This window comes from Microcebus murinus, chromosome 21, assembly GCF_040939455.1.
Source record: "Microcebus murinus isolate Inina chromosome 21, M.murinus_Inina_mat1.0, whole genome shotgun sequence".
Classification (NCBI taxonomy): domain Eukaryota; kingdom Metazoa; phylum Chordata; class Mammalia; order Primates; family Cheirogaleidae; genus Microcebus; species Microcebus murinus.
This window is the reverse complement of record NC_134124.1, coordinates 717,441-740,290: the sequence shown is the minus strand read 5'-3', so window position 1 is coordinate 740,290 and position 22,850 is coordinate 717,441. Positions and strand designations below refer to the sequence as shown.

The 22,850-nt window shown below is 62.9% G+C and overlaps 3 non-coding genes across 3 annotated transcripts; all 3 read right to left on the bottom strand.

The window, feature by feature from the left end:
* Positions 1-13,081: 13,081 nt before the first annotated feature.
* On the bottom strand, positions 13,082-13,200 carry LOC142863379 (5S ribosomal RNA). Its single transcript, XR_012914154.1, has one exon. It is a non-coding gene; the product is annotated as a 5S ribosomal RNA (ribosomal RNA).
* A 3,875-nt stretch (positions 13,201-17,075) lies between these two features.
* Positions 17,076-17,194, bottom strand: LOC142863383 (5S ribosomal RNA). The gene has a single exon (XR_012914158.1). It is a non-coding gene; the product is annotated as a 5S ribosomal RNA (ribosomal RNA).
* A 3,448-nt stretch (positions 17,195-20,642) lies between these two features.
* Positions 20,643-20,761, bottom strand: LOC142863377 (5S ribosomal RNA). Its single transcript, XR_012914152.1, has one exon. It is a non-coding gene; the product is annotated as a 5S ribosomal RNA (ribosomal RNA).
* Between the last annotated feature and the right edge of the window lie 2,089 nt (positions 20,762-22,850).

The window sequence follows — 22,850 nt, the reverse complement described above, 5'->3', positions numbered from 1 at the left end:
GGGACGGGCTGTGTCCACTGACCCACGGGTGACGTGTAGTTAAGACACTGTGTGGAACTGGCTTTGTCCACTCACCCATGGGGGACGGTCAGGCAGGGCGCTGTTTGGTACTGGCAGTGTCCACTCACCCACGGGACACGGGCAGGCAGGGCACTGTGTGGAACTGGCAGTGTCCACTCACCCGCGGTTGATGGGCAGGTAGGGTGCTGTGTGGAACTGGCTGTGTCCACTGACCCATGGGTGACGGGCAGGTAAGGCGCTGTTTGGAACTGGCAGTGTCCACTCACCCACGGCAGACGGGCAGGAAGGGCACGGTGTGGAACTGTCGCTGTCCACTCACCCATGGTAGAGAGGCAGGTAGGGTGCTCTGTGGGACGTGCTGTGTCCACAGACTCACGGGTGATGGGCAGGTAGGGCGCTGTGTGGAACTGGCATTGTCCACTCACCCATGGGAGACGGGCAGGCAGGTCACTGTCTTGAACTGGCTGTGTCCACTCACACACGGGAGACGGGCAGGCAGGGCGCTGTGTTGAACTGGCAGTGTCCACTCACCCACGAGAGACGGGAAGGCAGTTCACTGTGTTGACCTGGCTGTGTCCACTCACCCACGGGACACGAGCAGTAAGGGGGAGGTGTGAAACTGGCAGTGTCCACTTACCGACGGTTGACGGGCAGGTAGGGCGCTGTGTGGAACTGGCTGTGTCCACAGACCCATGGGTGACGGGCAGGTAGGGCGCTGTGTGGAACTGGCAGTGTCCACTCACACACGGGACACGGGCAGGCAGGGCACGGTGTGGAACTGGCAGTGTCCACTCACCCATGGCTGACGGGCAGGTAGGGAACTGTGTGGAACTGGCTGTGTACACTGACCCACGGGTGACGGGCAGGTAGGGCGCTGTTTGGCACTGCAGTGTCCACTCACCCATGGGAGATGGGCAGACAGGTCGCTGTGTTGAACTGGCTGTGTCCACTCACACACGGGAGACGGGCAGGCAGGGCCCTGTGTTGAAATGGCAGTGTCCACTCACCCACTGGGGACGGGCAGGCAGGGTGCTGTGTTGAACTGGCATTGTCCACTCACCCACGAGAGACGGGCAGGCAGATCACTGTGTTGACCTGGCTGTGTCTACTCACCCACGGGACACTAGCAGTCAGGGCGCGGTGTGGAACTGGCAGTGTCCACTCACCGACGGTTGACGGGCAGGTAGGGCGCTGTGTGGAACTGGCTGTGTCCACAGACCCATGGGTGACGGGCAGGCAATGCGTGGTGTGGAACTGGCAGTGTCCACTCACCCACAGCTGACGGGCAGGTAGGGCACTGTGTGTAACTGGCTCTGTCCACTGACCCACGGGTGACTGGCAGGTAGGGGGCTGTGTGGAACTGGCTGTGTCCACTGACCCACGGGTGACGGGCAGGCAGGGTGCTGTGTGGAACTGGCAGTGTCCACTCGCCCACGGGAGACGGGCAGGCAGGCCACGGTGTGGAACTGGCGCTGTCCACTCACCCATGGTAGAGAGGCAGGTAGGGCGCTCTGTGGGACGGGCTGTGTCCACTGACCCATGGGTGATGGGTAGGTAAGGCACTGTGTGGAAGTGGCTTTCTCCACTCACCCACGGGGGATGGGCAGGCAGTGCGCTGTTTTGTACTGGCAGTGTCAACTCACCCACGGGACACGGGCAGGCAGGGCGTGGTGTGGAACTGGCAGTGTCCACTGACCCATGGGTGATGGGCAGGTAGGGTGCTGTGTGGAACTGGCAATGTCCACTCACCCACGGGAGACCGGCAGGCAGGGCGCGGTGTGGAAATGGCGCTGTCCACTCACCCATGGTAGAGAGGCAGGTAGGGCGCTCTGTGGGACGGGCTGTGTCCACTGAACCACGGGTGACGGGTAGGTAAGGCACTGTGTGGAAGTGGCTTTCTCCACTCACCCACGGGGTACGGGCAGGCAGGGCGCTGTTTTGTACTGGCAGTGTCCACTCACCCACGGGAGACGGGCAAGCAGGGCTCTGTGTGGAACTGGCTGTCTACACACCCCATGGGAGACGGTCAGGCAGGGCGGTGTGTGGATCTGGCTGTGTCCACACACCCACGGGAGTCGGGCAGGCAGGGCGCTGTGTGGAACTTGCTGTGTCCACACACTCACCAGAGACAAGCAGGCAGGGCGCAGTGTGGATCTGGCTGTGTCCACTAACCCATGGGAGATGGGCAGGCAGGGCGCTGTGTGGATCTTGCCGTGTCCACACAGCCACGGGAGATGGGCAGGCAGGGCGCTGTCTGGGTCTGGCTGTGTCCAATTACCCATGGGTGACGGGCAGGCAGGGCGCTGTGTGGATCTGGCTCTGTCCACACACCCACGGGAGTTGGGCAGGCAGGGCGCAGTGTGGATGTGGCCTTGTCCACACATCCACGGGAGACAAGCAGGGCGCAGTGTGGAACTGGCAGTGTCCACACACCCACGGGAGACGGGCAGGAAGGGCTCTGTGTGGATGTGCCTGTCCTCAGTCACCCACGGAACATGGGCAGGCAGGGCGCAGTGTGGATCTGGCTGTTTCCACACACCCATGGATACGGTCAGGCAGGGCGCTGTTTGGATCTGGCGGTGTCCACATACACAACGAAGATGGGCAGGAAGGGCGCTGTGTGGAACTTGCTGTGTCCACACACCCACCGGAGAGGGGCAGGCGGGGCATAGTGTGGAACTGGCTGTGTCCACACACCCATGGGAGACTGTTACGCTGGGTGCTGTGTGGATGTGGCTGTATCCACTCACCCACCGGAGATGACCAGGCTGGGCACCGTGTCGATCTGGCTGTGTACATTCACAAATGGGATACGGTCAGGCAGAGCGCTGTGTGGATCTGGCTGTGTCCACTCACCCATGGGAGACGGGCAGGCAGGGCGCTGTGTGGATCTGGCCATGTCCACACACCCACGGGAGACGGGCAGGCAGGGCGCAGTGTGGATCTGGCCGTGTACACTCACCCACGAAGAGGGGCAGGCAGTGCGCTGTGTGGTTGTGTCTGTGTCCACTCACCCACGGGAGACGGGCAGGTAGGCGCAGTGTGCAACTGGCTGTGTCCACTCACCCATGGGAGATGGGCAGGCAGGGCGCAGTGTGGATCTTGCCGTGTCCACACACCCACGAAAGAGGGGCAGGCAGGGCGCAGTGTGGATGTGGCTGTGTCCACTCACCCACGGGAGACGGGCTGGTAGGGCACAGTTTGGAACTGGCTGTGTCCACTCACCCTCGGGAGACTTGCAGGATGGGTGCGGTGTGGATCTGGCTGTTTCCCCACACCCATGGGATACGGTCAGGCCGGGCGCGGTGTGGATCCGGCTGTGTCCACTCACCCACGAGACGGGCAGGCAGGACTCAGTGTAGATGTTGCTGTGTCCCCTCACCCATGGGAGACAGGCAGTCAGGGCTCTGTGTGGAACTGGCTGTGTCCACTCACCCACGGGAGACGGGCAGGCAGGGCGCAGTGTGGATGTGGCTGTGTCCACTCACCCACGGGAGACGGGGAGGCAGGGCGCTGTGTGGATGTGGCTGTGTCCACTCAGCCACGTGAGACGGGCAGGCTGGGCATAGTGAGGAACTGGCTGTGTCCACTCACCCACGGGAGACGGGCAGGCAGGTCTCTGTGTAGAACTGGCTGTGTCCACTCACACATGGGCGACGGGCAGGCAGGGCGCAGTGTGGATCTTGCTGTGTCCACACACCCATGAGTGATGGGCAGGAAAGGTGCAGTGTGGAACTGGCTGTGTCCACACACGCACCGGAGACGGGCAGGCAGGGCTCTGTGTGGATCTGGCTGTGACCACACACCCACGGGAGACGGGCAGGCAGGGCGCAGTGTGGAACAGGCTGTGTCCACACACCCACCAGAGAAGGGCCGGCAGGGCTCTGTGTAGAACTGGCAGTGTCAACACACCCACGGGAGACGGGCAGGCAGGGGCAGTGTGGATCTGGCTGTGATCACTCACCCATGGGTGACAAGCAGGCATGGCGCAGTGTGGAAATGGCTGTGTCCACACACCCACCAGAGACGGGAAGGCAGGGCGCTGTGTGCTTGTGGCTGTCTCCACTCACCCACGGGAGACGGGCAGGCAGGGCGCAGCGTGGAACTGGCTGTTTCTACTCACCCACGGGAGATGGGCAGGAAGGACGCTGTGTGGACATGGCTGTTTCCACACACCCAAGGGATATGGTCGGGCAGGGCGCTCTGTGGATCTGGCTGTGTCCACTCACCCACGGGAGATGGGCTGGCAGAGCGCAGTGTGGATCTTGTCGTGTCCACACTCCCACGGGAGACGGGCACGCAGGGCGCAGTGTGGATCTGGCTGTGTCCACTCACCCACGGGAGATGATCTGGCAGGACGCAGTGTGGATTTGTCGTGTCCAAACACCCACGGGAGATGGACAGGCAGGGCGCAGTGTGGATCTGGCTTGTCCACACACCCTCAGGAGACGGGCAGGCAGGGGGCAGTCTGGATGTGGCCGTGTCCACACACCCACGGTAGACGGGCAGGCAGGGCGCAGTGTGGATCTGGCTATGTCTACTCACCCACAGGAGATGGGCAGGCAGGGCGCAGTTTGGATCTGACTGTTTCCACTCACCCATGGGTTACGGGCAGGCAGAGCTCTGTGTGGATCTGCCTGTGTCCACACAGCCACCGGAGACGGGCAGGCAGGGCGCTGTGTGGATCTGGCTGTCTCCAAACACCCAAGGGATACGGTCAGGCAGGGCGCTGTGTGGAACTGGCTGTGGCCACTCACGGTAGATGGGCAGGCAGGGCGCTCTGTGGATCTGGCTTGTCCACTCACCCACAGGAGATGGGCAGGCAGGGCGCAGTGTGGAACTGGCTGTGTCCACAGCCCATGGGGGACGGTCAGGCAGGGCGCTGTGTAGATCTGGCTGTGTCCACACACCCACGAGAGACGGGCAGGCAGGGCGCAGTGTGGATTAGGCTGTGTCCACTAACCCACGGAAGACGGGCAGGCAGGGCGCTGTGTGGATCTGGCTGTGTCCACACAACCATGAGAGACAGGCTGGCAGGGCGCAGTGTGGATCTTGCCGTGTCCACACACCCATGAGAGCCGGGCAGGCAGGGCGCTGTGTGGATCTGGCTGTGTCCAATTACCCATGGGTGACGGGCAGGCAGGGCGCTGTGTGGATCTGGCTCTGTCCACACACCCACGGGAGATGGGCAGGCAGGGCGCTGAGTGGATCTGGCCGTGTACACTCACCCACGGGAGACGGGCAGGCAGGGCGCTGTGTAGATCTGGCCGTGTCCACACACCCACGGGAGATGGGCAGGCAGGGCGCAGTGTGGAGGTGGCCGTGTCCCCTCACCCATGGGTGACGGGCAGGCAGGGGACAGAGTGGAAATGGCTGTGTCCACACACCCACCGGAGACAGGCAGGCTGGGCGCCGTGTGGATCTGGTTGTGTCCACTCACCCATGGGTGATGGGCAGGCAGGGCGCAGTGTGGAACTGGCAGTGTCCACACACCCACCGGAGACGGGCAGGAAGGGCTCTGTGTGGATGTAGCTGTTCTCAGTCACCCACGGAACATGGGCAGGCAGGGCGCAGTGTGGATCTGGCTGTTTCCACACACCCATGGATACGGTCAGGCAGGGCGCTGTTTGGATCTGGCTGTGTCCACATACACAACGGAGACTGGCATGAAGGGCGCTGTGTGGAACTTTCTGTGTCCACACACCCACGGGAGACGGGCAGGCAGGGCGCAGTGTGGATCTTGCCGTGTTCACACACCCAAGTCAGATGGGCAAGCAGGTCGCAGTGTGGAACTGTCTGTGTCCTCTCATCCACAGGAGACGTACAGGAAGGTCGCATGTGGATGTGGCTGTGTCCACTCACCTACAGGAGACGGGCAGGCAGGGCAGAGTGTAGAAGTGGCTGTGTCCACTCACCCAAGGGAGACGGGCAGGAAGGGCTCTGTGTGGAACTGGCTGTGTCCACTCACCCACGGGAGACGTACAGGCAGGGCGCAGTGTGGATCTTGCTGTGTCCACACACCCATGGGAGACGGGCAGGCAAGGCGCAGTGTGAATGTGGCTCTGTCCCCTCACCCACGGGAACGGGGAGGCAGGGTGCAGTGTGGAACTTGCTGTGTCCACACACCCACCGGAGACGTCAGGTACGGCGCTTTGTGGAACTGGCTGTGTCCACAGACCCATGGGAGACGGTCAGGCAGGGTGCTGTGTGGATGTGGCTGTGTCCACTCACCCACGAGAGACGGGCAGGCTGGGTGCCGTGTGGATCTGGCGGTGTCCACTCATCCACAGTAGACGGGCAGGCAGGCGCTGTGTGGATGTGGCTGTCTCCACTCACCCGCGGAAGACGGGCAGGTAGGGTGCAGTGTGTAAAAGGCTGTGTCCACTCACCCACGGTAAACGGGGAGGCAGGGCACCGTGTGGATCTTGCCGTGTTCACACACCCACGGGAGACAGGCAGGCAGGGCGCAGTGTGGTTGTGGCTGTGTCCACACACCCACGGGAGACAGGCACGCTGGGCGCCGTGTGGACCTGGCTGTGTACACATACCCATGGGAGATGGGTAGGCAGGGCGCAGTGTGGATGTGGCTGTGTCCACTCACCAACCGGAGACGGGCAGGTAGGGCGCAGTGTGAAACTGGCCTTGTCTAAACACCCCAGGGAGATGGGCAGGCAATGCGCTGTGTGGATGTGGCTTTGTCCACACACCCACGGGGTGGGCAGGCAGGGCGCAGTGTGGATCTGGCTGTGTCCACTCACACACGGGCGACGGGCAGGTAGGGTGCAGTGTGGATATTGCCGTGTCCACACATCCACGGGAGACGGGCAGGCAGGGCGCAGTGTGGAACTGGCTGTGTCCACTCACCCATGGGTGACGGGCAGACAGGGCGCGGTATGGAACTGGCTGTGTCCACACACCCACCGGAGATGGGCAGGCAGGGCCCAATATAGATGTGGCTGTGTCCACACACCAACGGGAGACGGGCAGGCAGGGCGCAGTGTGGATCTTGCCGTATCCACACACCCACCGGAGATGGGCAGGCAGGGCCCAATATAGATGTGGCTGTGTCCACACACCAACGGGAGACGGGCAGGCAGGGCGCAGTGTGGATCTTGCCGTATCCACACACCCACGGGTGACGGGCAGGCAGGGCGCAGTGTTGATGTGGCTGTGTCCACTCACCCATGGGAGAGGGGCAGGCAGGGCGCAGTGTGGATCTTGGTGTGTCCACACACCCACGGGAGATGGGCAGGCTGGTCGCCATGTGGATCTGGCTGTGTCCAATCACCCACGGGAGACGGGCAGGCTGGGCCCCGTGTGGATCTGGCTGTGTTCACACACCCATGGGTGATGGGCTGGCAGGGCACACTTTGGAACTTGCTGTGTCCACACACCCACCGGAGATGGGCAGGCAGGGCTCTGTGTGGAAGTGGCTGTCTCCACACACCCACAGAAAATGCGTAGGCAGGGCGCAGTGTGGAACTGGCTGTGTCTACTCACCCACGGGAGACGGGCAGGCAGGGCGCTGTGTGTATCTGTCTGTTTCCACACACACATGGGAGACGGTCTGGCAGGGTGCTCTGTGGATGTGGCTGTGTCCACACACCCACGGGAGACAGGCACGCTGGGCGCCGTGTGGATCTGGCTGTGTCCACACACCTTCGGGAGATGGGCAGGCAGGGCGCACGGTGGATATGGCTGTGTCCACTCACCAACGGGAGACGGGCAGGTAGGGCGCAGTCTGGAACTGGCCATATCCAAACACCCCCGGGAGATGGGCAGGCCGGGCGCTTTGTGGATGTGGCTTTGTCCACACACCCATGGGAGAGGGCAGGCAGGGCGCAGTGTGGAACTGTCTGTGTCCACTCACACACGGGAGACGTACAGGAAGGTCGCAGAGTGGATGTGGCTGTGTCCACTCACCCACGGGAAATGGGCATGCAGGGCACAGTGTGGAACTGGCTATGTCCACTCACCCATGGGAGACGGGCAGTAAGGGCTCTGTGTGGAACTGGCTATGTCCACTCACCGACGGGAGACGCATAGGCAGGGCACAGAGTGGATCTTGCTGTGTCCACACACGCATGGGAGACGGGCAGGCACAGCGCAGTGTGAATGTGGCTGTGTCCACTCACCCACGGGAGAAGGGCAGGCAGGGTGCAGTGTGGAACTTGCTGTGTCCACACAACCACCTGAGACGTCAGGTAGGGCGCTGTGTGGAACTGGCTGTGTCCACTCACTCACGAGACAGACAGGCAGGGCGCAGTGTGGAACTGGCTATGTCCACTCACCCATGGGTGATGGGCAGACAGGGCGCAGTATGGAATGTGCTGTGTCCACACACCCACCGGAGACGGGCAGGCAGGGCGCAGTATAGATGTGGCTGTGCCCACTTACACACGGGAGACGGGCAGGTTGGGTGCCGTGTGCATCTGACTGTGTCCACACACCCATGGGAGACGGGCAGGCTGGGCGACGTGTGGATCCGGCTGTGTGCACACACCCATGGGAGACTGCCAGGCAGGGTTCTGTGTGGAACTCGCTGTGTCCACACACCCACGGGAGACGGGCATGCAGAGTGCAGTGTGGTTCTGGCCGTGTCCACACACCCATGGGAGACGTGCAGGCAGGGAGCTGTGTGTATCTGGCTGTGTCCACTCACCCATGGGAGACGGGCAGGCAGGGTGCAGTGTGGATCTGGCTGTGTCCACTCACCCACGGGAGACGGGCAGGCAGGGCGCTGTGTGTATCTGGCTGTGTCCACACACCCATGGGAGACGTGCAGGCTGGGCGCCGTGTGGATCTGGTTGTGTCGACACACTCATGAGAGACGGACAGGCAGGGCGCTGTGTGGATCTGGCTGTGTCCACTCACCCATGGGAGACGGGCAGGCAGGGCGCTGTGTGGATATGGCTGTGTCCACACACCCACCGGAGACAGGCAGGCAGGGTGCTGTGTGGATCTGGCTGTGTCCACTCACCCACGGGAGACGGGCAGACAGGGCGCTGTATCTGGCTGTGTCCACACACCCATGGGAGACGTGCAGGCTGGGCGCCGTGTGGATCTGGTTGTGTCGACACACTCATGAGAGACGGACAGGCAGGGCACTGTGTGGATCTGCCTGTGTCTACTCACCCACGGGAGACGGGCAGGCAGGGTGCAGTGTGGAACTGGCTGTGTCCACTCCACCACAGGAGACGGGCAGGTAGGGCACAGTGTGGATCTTGCCGTGTCCACACACTCATGGGAGACGGGCAGGCAGGGCCCAGTGTTGAACTGGCTGGTTCCACTCACCCAGGGGTGTCGGGCAGACAGGGTGCAGTGTGGAACTGGTGTCCACACACCCACGGTAAACGGGAGGCAGGGCGCAGTGTGGATGTGGCTGTGTCCACTCACCCACGGGAGACGGGCAGGCAGAGCGCAGTGTGGAACTTGCTGTGTCCACACACCCATGGGAGATGGTAAGGCAAGGTGCTTTGTGGATGTGGCTGTGTCCACTCACCAATGGGAGACGGGCAGGCTGGGCGCCGTGTGTATCTGGCTCTGTCCACTCACCCACTGGAGATGGGCAGGCAGCGCGCAGTGTGGATCCTGCTGTTTCCACTCACCCACGGGAGACGGGCAGGCAGGGCGCAGTGTGGATCTGACTGTGTCCACTCACCCATGGGTGATGGGCAGGCAGAGCTCTGTGTGGATCTGGCTTTGTCCACACACCCAATGGAGACGGGAAGGCAGGGCGCTGTTTGGATCTGGGTGTGTCCACTTACCCATGGGATATGGTCAGGCAGGGCGCTGTGTGGAACTGGCTGTGTCCACTCACCCACAGGAGACAGGGAGGCAGGGCGCAGTGTCGATCTTGCCGTGTCCACGCAGCCACGGGAGACGGGGAGGCAGGGCGCAGTGTGGATCTTGCCGTGTCCACACACCCACGGGAGACGGGATGGCAGGTTGCAGTGTGGATGTGGCTGTGTCCACTCACCCACGGGAGATGAGCAGGCAGGGCGCAGTGTAGATCTGGCTGTTTCCACTGACCCACGGTAGATGGGCAGGCAGGGCGCTGTGTGGATGTGGCTGTGTCCACTCACGCACGGGAGACGGGCAGAGAGGGCGCTATGTGGATCTGGCTCTGTCCACTCACCCATGGCAGATGGGCAGGCAGGGCGCTGTGTGGAACATGCTGTGTCCACACATCCATGGGAGATGGTCAGAAAGGGTGCTGTGTGGATGTGGCTGTGTCCACTCACCCACCGGAGACGGGCAGGCAGGGCGCTGTGTGGATCTGGCTGTGTCCACACACCCACCGGAGATGGGCAGGCAGGGCGCGGTGTGGATCTGGCTGTGTCCACTCACCCATGGGAGACGGGCAGGAAGGGTGCTGTGTGGATGTGGCTGTGTCAACACACCCACGGGAGACGGGCAGAGAGTGTGCTGTTTGGATCTGGCCAGAAAGGGTGCTGTGTGGATGTGGCTGTGTCCACTCACCCACCGGAGACGGGCAGGCAGGGCGCTGTGTAGATCTGGCTGTGTCCACACACCCACCGGAGACGGGCAGGCAGGGCGCGGTGTGGATCTGGCTGTGTCCACACACCCATGGGGGACGGTCAGACAGGGTGCCAGACTTTTGGTCTGAGACCTGAGAGTCCAGATGCCACGCATGCTGCCGCGTGGCAGCGGTGTCGCGGCTTGGGACAAGAGGAGGCCCCACGGTGAGGGCTGGCGCGCCAGGCACCACGGCGGGCGCCGAGGGTGGGGGTCACCCCCACCCCGGCCGCTGCTGCGCTCCCAGAAAGGGGACAGAACAAGAGGCAAAAAAAAGAAGAAGAAGAAGAAGAAGCCTGTGGCACCCGGTATGCCCAGGCGGTCTCCCATCCAGGTACTAACGATGGCCGAACCCTGCTTAGCTTCCAAGACCAGACGAGATACGGGGCGTTCAGGGTGGTGTGGCCACCCTCTGTGCTTCCCCGCCGCCTCCTCCCGCCCCAGGCCCCGTGGGCTCCCAGGGAAGGAAGGGGGTGATGGGCGGGGCGGGGCAGGGTGGGGGGCTGTCTCTCTATACACACACACACACTCACACTAACACAAGATGCGCCTCCATGGCTGGACTCGCCAAGGTGGAGCCCTTCCAGCCCCCCTCGTCTCCTCCCCCGGCCTCCATCACCTACCCGCTGCCCACCCCCAGCCCGTCGCCACCACTGACTGCGCACAGCGCGCCACGCCAGATGCTCGCCCTTTGACCCCAGCCAGGGGCCGCCCTCCCCCACAACCCCTTTCAGCTGCGCGCCCCCTCGCCCTGTGGGTGGGCTGCCGCCTATTCCCCCGGGCCAGGGCTGGGGCACAGCGCAAGGGGGAGGGGAGCCAGTGTATGGGGACTCTCTCTGGGGATGTGTCCCATGGGTGGGGTGGGGTGGCGTGGTTTGTGGGGCGCTGAAGAAATCAGTCCCCTCCATCTCCTACCTCTGGAAAACGCCCAAGCCCGTGGAGAACTGCTGGCACCGCTTCCTGGGGGCTGGGACCCTCCTCTGTGTCCTCCTGTGGCCCGGTCCAAGGGGCCTGGGCCTGGCCGGGGCTGCATTGGACCCCGACCACCCTGGCGTGTGGACTCGCTAAAAATCGGCGATTAGATATTGGATTCCAGCTTCATTGAGGTCATTTCACTAATGAGTGCACCGGAAAGAGTTTCCTAATCCATCTCTGAGGGTGGCAACTGAAAGAGAATTTTAAAGCTGACAGAATAGGCGAGGGAAGGCATAGGAGATTTCCACACCCAGCAAGGAAGACTTTCCCGAAATGGAAGAAAGAAACGAGCAAACAGAGACACAGTTAGCCCGCCGGATCAGAGTCTGCCCCTGAGAGAAAGTACCCTGACCAGGTTCACCTGTGGGTGGGTCGCGAGCTGGCGGCATTCAGAAGAGCGAGGCCCGCAGTCTGTGCGGAAGACACCGGCACTTGGGTGTGTGTGGCGGCACAATTCACAAGCAGCTCCAGATGTTAAGCCAAGGAGAAGCCAGGGAGTTCCCAACCCCCCAGGTGTCCTCAGCCCACGACTGGCTGCTGTGGGAATGCGAAGCCCGGCTCCTTGTCTCAGAGCGGGGTTCCCAGGAGGATCAGGCTGAAGCTGGGACTTGGCCTGAAAGTGTCCCCTCGCATGGCCACCCCCTTCCCCTTCCTGCTCCTCTACTCCTGGTGCCCCTCCATCCAGGGACCAGACCTTAAAGAGTCACCCGCAAGAGATTCCTGGTCCCAAAAGAGCCTTCTGGGGGACCCGTGCTGAGAGAGGTTGTGGGCATGGCCCGCTGGGGCTCTGCCTGACCCAGGGCTGAGAGATGCAACCTCCCAGCTCTGGGTCCCTGCAGGGGAAGCGTTGGCAAGCACAGGGCCAGTCCTCCAAAGGCCCAGGTGCAGGGAGCCCAGGCCAAGCAGCCACATCCACCGGACCCTCAATCTCAGTTTTCAGATGTACTTGCCACTCTAAGGACCCCCAGGCCAGCTGGGCCTTCTGGCAGGACAGAGAACCACGGAATCCGATGTGCAGAGCTGGGTGTACGTCCCCACGAGGAGGCGGTCCCCACCTCCGCGGCTCTCCCCTTGCGGGGGGAAAAGCAGCCGCGGGGCCTCAGAGAAGACACCAGGCTGGGCGCCCACGGCACAGCGGGGGCACGTCCCCCGCAGGCCACTTAGCGATGGCCGCCACCAAAGATTCCTACGTGTAGCCCATAGAACCCCAAAAGCAACGGGACGAGTTCTGGTCACATACTCCCTCAAAATGACATCCTGGCCTTCTTCTGGAACTCCCTCCCCTCTCAGACTCTCAAGGTTTCCTCCAGCGTGTCGGTTCCCACAGAGCAGACCTTTGGTCTGAGACCTGACAGTCCAGAAGCCACGCATGCTGCCGCGTGACGGCGGTGTCGCGGCTTGGGACAAAAGGAGGCCCCACGGTGCGGGCTGGGGCACCAGGCACCGCGGCGGGCGCTGAGGGTGGGGGTGACCCCCGCCCCGGGCCGCCGCCTGGCTCCCAGAGAGGGGACAGAACAAGAGGCAAAACAAAAAAAAAAAAAAAAGAAGCCTACGGCACCCGGTATTCCCAGGCGGTCTCCCATCCAAGTACTAACCAGGCCCGACCCTGCTTAGCTTCCGAGACCAGACGAGATCGGGCGCGTTCAGGGCGGTGTGGCCCTAGACGGTGGAGGGCGCCCCTGCCCCGCTCAAAAGCCGAGCCTCTCTGCGCTTCCCCGCCGCCTCCTCCCGCCCCAGGCCCGGCGCCAGCGCTGACCCGCACCGGGCGTACCTGTTGAGTTCACCGGCCGGGTCCGGCGGGCTCCGAGGGACGGGGGTGACAGGCGGGGCGGGGCGGGGCGGGCAGGGAACGGTGGGCCGGGGTGGGGGGCTGTCTCTCTATACACACACACACACACACACACACACACACTCACACTCACACTCACACTCACTCACTCACACTCACACAAGATGCGCCTCCACGGCTGGACTCGCCAAGGTGGAGACCTTCCAGCCCCCTTCCTCTCCTCGCCTGGCCCACCCCCAGCTCGTGGCCGCCCCCACCGCCGCCGCCACCGATTGCCCGCCGATTGCGCACGCGCGGGTCGCCCGCCCTTTGACCCCAGGCAGGGGCCGCCCTCCCCGACAACCCCTTTCAGCTCCGCCCCCCACCCTGTGGGTGGGCTGCCGCCTATTCCCCTGGGCCTGGGCTGGGGCACAGCGCATGGGGGAGGGGAGCAAGTGTATGGGGCGTCTCTCTCTCTCTCTAGGGATGTGTCCCATGGGTGGGGTGGCGTGGTTTGTGGGGCGCTGAAGAAATCAGTCCCCTCCATCTCCTACCTCTGGAAAATGCCCAAGCCCTTGGAGAACTGCTGGCAACGCGACCGTGGGGGCCGGGACCCTCCTCTGTGTCCTCCTGTGGCCCAGTCCAAGGGGCCTGGGCCTGGCCGGGGCTGCATTGGACCCCGACCACCCTGGCGTGTGGACTCGCTAAAAATCGGCGATTAGATATTGGATTCCAGCTTTATTGAGGTCATTTCACTAATGAGTGCACCGGAAAGACTTTCCTAATCCATCTGTGAGGGTGGCAACTGAAAGAGAATTTTAAAGCTGACAGAATAGGCGAGGAAAGGCATAGGAGATTTCCACACCCAGTAAGGAAGCCTTTCCCGAAATGGAAGAAAGAAACGAGCAAACAGAGACACCGGTAGCCCGCCAGGATCAGAGTCTGCCCCCGAGAGAAAGTACCCTGACCAGGTTCACCCGTGGGTGGGTGGCGAGCTAGCGGCATTCAGAAGAGCGAGGCCCGCAGTCTGTGCAGGAGACACCTGCACTCGGGTGTGTGCGGCGGCACGATTCACAAGCAGCTCCAGATGTTAAGCCAAGGAGAAGCCAGGGAGTTCCCAACGCCCCAGGTGTCCTCAGCCCATGACTGGCTGCTGGGGGAATGCGAAGCCCGGCTCCTTGTCTCAGAGCGGGACAACCAGGAGGTGTGACGTACACCCCGGGGTTCCCAGGAGGATCAGGCTGAAGCTGGGACTTGGCCTGAAAGTGTCCCCTCGCATGGCCACCCCCTTCCCCTTCCTGCTCCTCTACTCCTGGTGCCCCTCCATCCAGGGGCCAGACCTTAAAGAGTCACCCGCAAGAGAATCCTGGTCCCAAAGGAGCCTTCTGGGGGACCCGTGCTGAGAGAGGTTGTGGGCATGGCCCGCTGGGGCTCTGCCCCACCCAGGGCTGAGAGATGCAACCTCCCAGCTCTGGGTCCCTGCAGGGGAAGCGTTGGCAAGCACAGGGCCAGTCCTCCAAAGGCCCAGGTGCAGGGAGCCCAGGCCAAGCAGCCTGTGGAAGAAGCCACCCCGGGAACACGACTGCAGGCCACGGCCCTTCCCACCTCCTCCTCCTCCTCCTCCTGCTCCTCCACCCCCCCCCCCGACCACCCACCCCCCCACCCCACCCCCCGACATGGCGCAGGGCTCAGAGACACCTCAGACACTTGCTACCCAAAGTGCAAAGGGCATCAGTTGCTCCTCCAAACCCCCCCCCCTGCCCAGCAGACCGCGTTGTCCAGCCAGCCCCCGGGCCTCCCTGGGGTGCCCAGCACAAAAGTGCAGACAACCACCGGACCCTCAATCTCAGTTTTCGGATGTTTTTGCCACTCTAAGGACCCGCAGGCCAGCTGGGCCTTCTGGCAGGACAGAGAGCCCCGGAATCCGACGTGGAGAGCTGGGTGTACGTCCCCACGAGGAGGCGGTCCCCACCTCCGTGGCTCTCCCCTTGCGGGGGGGAAAAGCAGCCACGGGGCCTCAGAGAAGACACCAGGCTGGGCGCCCGCCCCACAGTGGGGGCACGTCCCCCGCAGGCCACTTAGCGCCGGCCGCCGGCCGGCGGACGGTTGGGTGGCGCGAGACGCTGCGGCCGCCCTGCTACCGGGTTCCTGGGAGGGCGTCCTGGAACCAGCGTCCACACCAAGCCCTTGGAAGGCCCAGGCGACGGAGGAGCCCCGTCAGGCAGGGGCCGAGGACGGTGACGGCCCGGGCGGGGAGGAGCGTGTCAGGCAGGGGCAGAGGACGGTGACAGGTGACAGGCCGGGCGGGAAGGAGTCAGTCAGGCAGGGGCCGAGGAGGAGACGGGCTGGGTAAGGGTTAGGGTTAGAGTCAGGGCACAAGTCACAATCGCAAAGACCTGGAAGCGACCCGAGTGCCCATCCACCCACGAGTGCGTAAATAAAATGTGGCGCGTGGACACCACGGAGTGCTATTCGGCTGTGAGGAACAGCGGTGAGAGGGCACCTCTCGTGGTTCTCCTGGCCAGAGCTGGAACCCGTTCCAGTAAGCCAAGTATCCCAAGAATGGACACACGAGCACCACGTGCTCGCGCTCACCAGCAAATTGGTACGAACCGATGGACACCTAAGTGGACACAGAGGAATCACCTTCATCGGGTGGGTGTCGGGTGGGCGTGGGGAGGGGATGGGCATACACATCCATTAGGAATGGGGTGGGTGCGCACATACTGGGGGATGGGCGCACTTGAAGCTCTGACCCGAGGGGGGAGGCGGGGAGAGGGCGATGTACCCGACCTTAACTTTGGTGCCCCCACAATACGCTGGAACCACATGAGAGGTAAATGAATAAGAACACAGGGGGGCACGGGCAACACATGTCACCCTAATACTTGGACTGCCATCATCTGCTTGAAGAGAGAGAGAAAAGAAAATGCACTAATAGAGATAAGAGACACTTTTTAAAAATAATGAATCCAGGCCGGGCGCTGTGGCTCACGCCTGTAATCCTAGCTCTTGGGAGGCCGAGGCGGGCGGATTGCTCAAGGTCAGGAGTTCAAAACCAGCCTGAGCAAGAGCGAGACCCCGTCTCTACTATAAATAGAAAGAAATTAATTGGCCAACTGATACATATATAAAAAAATTAGCCGGGCATGGTGGTGCATGCCTGTAGTCCCAGCTACCCGGGAGGCTGAGGCAGAAGGATCACTTGAGCCCAGGAGTTTGAGGTTGCTGTGAGCTAGGCTGACGCCACGGCACTCACTCTAGCCTGGGCAACAAAGCGAGACTCTGTCTCAAAAAAAAAAAAAAAAAAAAAAAATAATGAATCCGAAGAGAAAAGTAAAAGGAGGCCTGTGGAGCAGGTCTGGGTGTGACTCCGGATCCCCCAACATCAGGTGCCACCACCAACGATTCCTACGTGTAGCCCATAGAACCCCAAAAGCAACGGGACGAGTTCTGGTCACATACTCCCTCAAAATGACATCCTGGCCTTCTTCTGGAACTCCCTCCCCTCTCAGACTCTCAAGGTTTCCTCCAGCGTGTCGGTTCCCACAGAGCAGACCTTTGGTCTGAGACCTGACAGTCCAGAAGCCACGCATGCTGCCGCGTGACGGCAGTGTCGCGGCTTGGGACAAGAGGAGGCCCCACGGTGCGGGCTGGGGCGCCAGGCACCGCGGCGGGCGCTGAGGGTGGGGGTGACCCCCACCCCGGGCCGCCGACTTGCTCCCAGAAAGGGGACAGAACAAGAGGCAAAACAAAAAAAAAAAAAAGAAGAAGCCTACGGCACCCGGTATTCCCAGGCGGTCTCCCATCCAAGTACTAACCAGGCCCGACCCTGCTTAGCTTCCGAGACCAGACGAGATCGGGCGCGTTCAGGGTGGTGTGGCCCTAGAGGGCGGAGGGCGCCCCTGCCCCGCTCAAGAAGCCGAGCCTCTCTGCGCTTCCCCGCCGCCTCCTCCCCCCGCCCCAGGCCCCGCGCCGGCGCTGACCCGCACCGGGCCGGGCCTGTTGAGTTCACCGGCCGGGTCCGGCGGGCTCCGAGGGACGGGGGTGACAGGCGGGGCGGGGCGGGGCGGGGCGGGCAGGGAGCGGCGGGCCGGGGTGGGGGGCTGTCTTTCTATACACACACACACACACACACACACACACACACACACACTCACACTCACACTCACTCACTCACACTCACACAAGATGCGCCTCCACGGCTGGACTCGCCAAGGTGGAGACCTTCCAGCCCCCTTCCTCTCCTCGCCTGGCCCACCCCCAGCTCGTGGCCGCCGCCGCCGCCGCCGATTGCGCACGCGCGGGTCGCCCGCCCTTTGACCCCAGGCAGGGGCCGCCATCCCCGACAACCCCTTTCAGCTGCGCCCCCCACCCTGTGGGTGGGCTGCCGCCTATTCCCCCGGGCCCGGGCTGGGGCACAGCGCATGGGGGAGGGGAGCGAGTGTATGGGGCGTCTCTCTCTCTCTCTAGGGATGTGTCCCATGGGTGGGGTGGCGTGGTTTGTGGGGCGCTGAAGAAATCAGTCCCCTCCATCTCCTACCTCTGGAAAACGCCCAAGCCCTTGGAGAACTGCCGGCAACGCGACCGTGGGGGCCGGGACCCTCCTCTGTGTCCTCCTGTGGCCCAGTCCAAGGGGCCTGGGCCTGGCCGGGGCTGCATTGGACCCCGACCACCCTGGCGTGTGGACTCGCTAAAAATCGGCGATTAGATATTGGATTCCAGCTTCATTGAGGTCATTTCACTAATGAGTGCACCGGAAAGAGTTTCCTAATCCATCTGTGAGGGTGGCAACTGAAAGAGAATTTTAAAGCTGACAGAATAGGCGAGGAAAGGCATAGGAGATTTCCACACCCAGTAAGGAAGCCTTTCCCGAAATGGAAGAAAGAAACGAGCAAACAGAAACACCGGTAGCCCGCCAGGATCAGAGTCTGCCCCCGAGAGAAAGTACCCTGACCAGGTTCACCCGTGGGTGGGTGGCGAGCTAGCGGCATTCAGAAGAGCGAGGCCCGCAGTCTGTGCAGAAGACACCTGCACTCGGGTGTGTGTGGCGGCACGATTCACAAGCAGCTCCAGATGTTAAGCCAAGGAGAAGCCAGGGAGTTCCCAACGCCCCAGGTGTCCTCAGCCCACGACTGGCTGCTGGGGGAATGCGAAGCCCGGCTCCTTGTCTCAGAGCCCTTGTCTCAGAGCGGGACAACCAGGAGGTGTGACGTACACCCCGGGGTTCCCAGGAGGATCAGGCTGAAGCTGGGACTTGGCCTGAAAGTGTCCCCTCGCATGGCCACCCCCTTCCCCTTCCTGCTCCTCTACTCCTGGTGCCCCTCCATCCAGGGGCCAGACCTTAAAGAGTCACCCGCAAGAGAATCCTGGTCCCAAAGGAGCCTTCTGGGGGACCCGTGCTGAGAGAGGTTGTGGGCATGGCCCGCTGGGGCTCTGCCCGACCCAGGGCTGAGAGATGCAACCTCCCAGCTCTGGGTCCCTGCAGGGGAAGCGTTGGCAAGCACAGGGCCAGTCCTCCAAAGGCCCAGGTGCAGGGAGCCCAGGCCAAGCAGCCTGTGGAAGAAGCCACCCCGGGAACACGACTGCAGGCCACGGCCCTTCCCACCTCCTCCTCCTCCTCCTCCTGCTCCTCCACCCCCCCCCGACCTCCCACCCCCCCACCCCACCCCCCGACATGGCGCAGGGCTCAGAGACACCTCAGACACTTGCTACCCAAAGTGCAAAGGGCATCAGTTGCTCCTCCAAACCCCCCCCCTGCCCAGCAGACCGCGTTGTCCAGCCAGCCCCCGGGCCTCCCTGGGGTGCCCAGCACAAAAGTGCAGACAACCACCGGACCCTCAATCTCAGTTTTCGGATGTTTTTGCCACTCTAAGGACCCGCAGGCCAGCTGGGCCTTCTGGCAGGACAGAGAGCCCCGGAATCCGACGTGGAGAGCTGGGTGTACGTCCCCACGAGGAGGCGGTCCCCACCTCCGCGGCTCTCCCCTTGCGGGGGGGAAAAGCAGCCACGGGGCCTCAGAGAAGACACCAGGCTGGGCGCCCGCCCCACAGTGGGGGCACGTCCCCCACAGGCCACTTAGCGCCGGCCGCCGGCCGGCGGACGGTTGGGTGGCGCGAGACGCTGCGGCCGCCCTGCTACCGGGTTCCTGGGAGGGCGTCCTGGAACCAGCGTCCACACCAAGCCCTTGGAAGGCCCAGGCGACGGAGGAGCCCCGTCAGGCAGGGGCCGAGGACGGTGACGGCCCGGGCGGGGAGGAGCGTGTCAGGCAGGGGCAGAGGACGGTGACAGGTGACAGGCCGGGCGGGAAGGAGTCAGTCAGGCAGGGGCCGAGGAGGAGACGGGCTGGGTAAGGGTTAGGGTTAGAGTCAGGGCACAAGTCACAATCGCAAAGACCTGGAAGCGACCCGAGTGCCCATCGACCCACGAGTGCGTAAATGAAATGTGGCGCGTGGACACCACGGAGTGCTATTCAGCTAGGAGGAGCAGCGGTGAGAGGGCACCTCTCGTGGTTCTCCTGGCCAGAGCTGGAACCCGTTCCAGTAAGCCAGGTAGCCCAAGAATGGACACACGAGCACCACGTGCTCGCGCTCACCAGCAAATGGGTACGAACCGATGGACACCTAAGTGGACACAGAGGAATCACCTTCATCGGGTGGGTGTCGGGCGGGTGGGGGGAGGGGATGGGCATACACCTCCATTAGGAATGGGGTGGGTGCGCACCGACTGGGGGATGGGCGCACTTGAGGCTCTGACCCGAGGGGGGAGGCTGGGAGAGGGCAACGTACCCGACCTTAACATTGGTACCCCCACAATACGCTGGAACAACATCAGAGGTAAATGAATAAGAACACAGGGGGGAGGGGGGCACGGGCAACACATGTCACCTTAATACTTGGACTCCCATCATCTGCTTGAAAAGAGAGAGAAAAGAAAATGCAATCATAGAGATAAGAGACACTTTTTAAAAATAATGAATCCGAAGAGAAAAGTAAAAGGAGGCCTGTGGAGCAGGTCTGGGTGTGACTCCGGATCCCCCAACATCAGGTGCCACCACCAAAGATTCCTACGTGTAGCCCATAGAACCCCAAAAGCAACGGGACGAGTTCTGGTCACATACTCCCTCAAAATGACATCCTGGCCTTCTTCTGGAACTCCCTCCCCTCTCAGACTCTCAAGGTTTCCTCCAGCGTGTCGGTTCCCACAGAGCAGACCTTTGGTCTGAGACGCCAGGCACCGCGGCGGGCGCTGAGGGTGGGGGTGACCCCCACCCCGGGCCGCCGATCGCTCCCAGAAAGGGGACAGAACAAGAGGCAAAACAAAAAAAAAAAAAAGAAGAAGCCTACGGCACCCGGTATTCCCAGGCGGTCTCCCATCCAAGTACTAACCAGGCCCGACCCTGCTTAGCTTCCGAGACCAGACGAGATCGGGCGCGTTCAGGGTGGTGTGGCCCTAGACGGCGGAGGGCGCCCCTGCCCCGCTCAAGAAGCCGAGCCTCTCTGCGCTTCCCCGCCGCCTCCTCCCCCCGCCCCAGGCCCCGCGCCGGCGCTGACCCGCACCGGGCCGGGCCTGTTGAGTTCACCGGCCGGGTCCGGCGGGCTCCGAGGGATGGGGGTGACAGGCGGGGCGGGGCGGGGCGGGGCGGGCAGGGAGCGGCGGGCCGGGGTGGGGGGCTGTCTTTCTATACACACACACACACACACACACACACACACACTCACACTCACACTCACTCACTCACACTCACACAAGATGCGCCTCCACGGCTGGACTCGCCAAGGTGGAGACCTTCCAGCCCCCTTCCTCTCCTCGCCTGGCCCACCCCCAGCTCGTGGCCGCCGCCGCCGCCGCCGCCGCCGCCGATTGCGCACGCGCGGGTCGCCCGCCCTTTGACCCCAGGCAGGGGCCGCCATCCCCGACAACCCCTTTCAGCTGCGCCCCCCACCCTGTGGGTGGGCTGCCGCCTATTCCCCCGGGCCCGGGCTGGGGCACAGCGCATGGGGGAGGGGAGCGAGTGTATGGGGCGTCTCTCTCTCTCTCTAGGGATGTGTCCCATGGGTGGGGTGGCGTGGTTTGTGGGGCGCTGAAGAAATCAGTCCCCTCCATCTCCTACCTCTGGAAAACGCCCAAGCCCTTGGAGAACTGCCGGCAACGCGACCGTGGGGGCCGGGACCCTCCTCTGTGTCCTCCTGTGGCCCAGTCCAAGGGGCCTGGGCCTGGCCGGGGCTGCATTGGACCCCGACCACCCTGGCGTGTGGACTCGCTAAAAATCGGCGATTAGATATTGGATTCCAGCTTCATTGAGGTCATTTCACTAATGAGTGCACCAGAAAGAGTTTCCTAATCCATCTGTGAGGGTGGCAACTGAAAGAGAATTTTAAAGCTGACAGAATAGGCGAGGAAAGGCATAGGAGATTTCCACACCCAGTAAGGAAGCCTTTCCCGAAATGGAAGAAAGAAACGAGCAAACAGAAACACCGGTAGCCCGCCAGGATCAGAGTCTGCCCCCGAGAGAAAGTACCCTGACCAGGTTCACCCGTGGGTGGGTGGCGAGCTAGCGGCATTCAGAAGAGCGAGGCCCGCAGTCTGTGCAGAAGACACCTGCACTCGGGTGTGTGTGGCGGCACGATTCACAAGCAGCTCCAGATGTTAAGCCAAGGAGAAGCCAGGGAGTTCCCAACGCCCCAGGTGTCCTCAGCCCACGACTGGCTGCTGGGGGAATGCGAAGCCCGGCTCCTTGTCTCAGAGCCCTTGTCTCAGAGCGGGACAACCAGGAGGTGTGACGTACACCCCGGGGTTCCCAGGAGGATCAGGCTGAAGCTGGGACTTGGCCTGAAAGTGTCCCCTCGCATGGCCACCCCCTTCCCCTTCCTGCTCCTCTACTCCTGGTGCCCCTCCATCCAGGGGCCAGACCTTAAAGAGTCACCCGCAAGAGAATCCTGGTCCCAAAGGAGCCTTCTGGGGGACCCGTGCTGAGAGAGGTTGTGGGCATGGCCCGCTGGGGCTCTGCCCGACCCAGGGCTGAGAGATGCAACCTCCCAGCTCTGGGTCCCTGCAGGGGAAGCGTTGGCAAGCACAGGGCCAGTCCTCCAAAGGCCCAGGTGCAGGGAGCCCAGGCCAAGCAGCCTGTGGAAGAAGCCACCCCGGGAACACGACTGCAGGCCACGGCCCTTCCCACCTCCTCCTCCTCCTCCTCCTGCTCCTCCACCCCCCCCCCGACCTCCCACCCCCCCACCCCACCCCCCGACATGGCGCAGGGCTCAGAGACACCTCAGACACTTGCTACCCAAAGTGCAAAGGGCATCAGTTGCTCCTCCAAACCCCCCCCCCTGCCCAGCAGACCGCGTTGTCCAGCCAGCCCCCGGGCCTCCCTGGGGTGCCCAGCACAAAAGTGCAGACAACCACCGGACCCTCAATCTCAGTTTTCGGATGTTTTTGCCACTCTAAGGACCCGCAGGCCAGCTGGGCCTTCTGGCAGGACAGAGAGCCCCGGAATCCGACGTGGAGAGCTGGGTGTACGTCCCCACGAGGAGGCGGTCCCCACCTC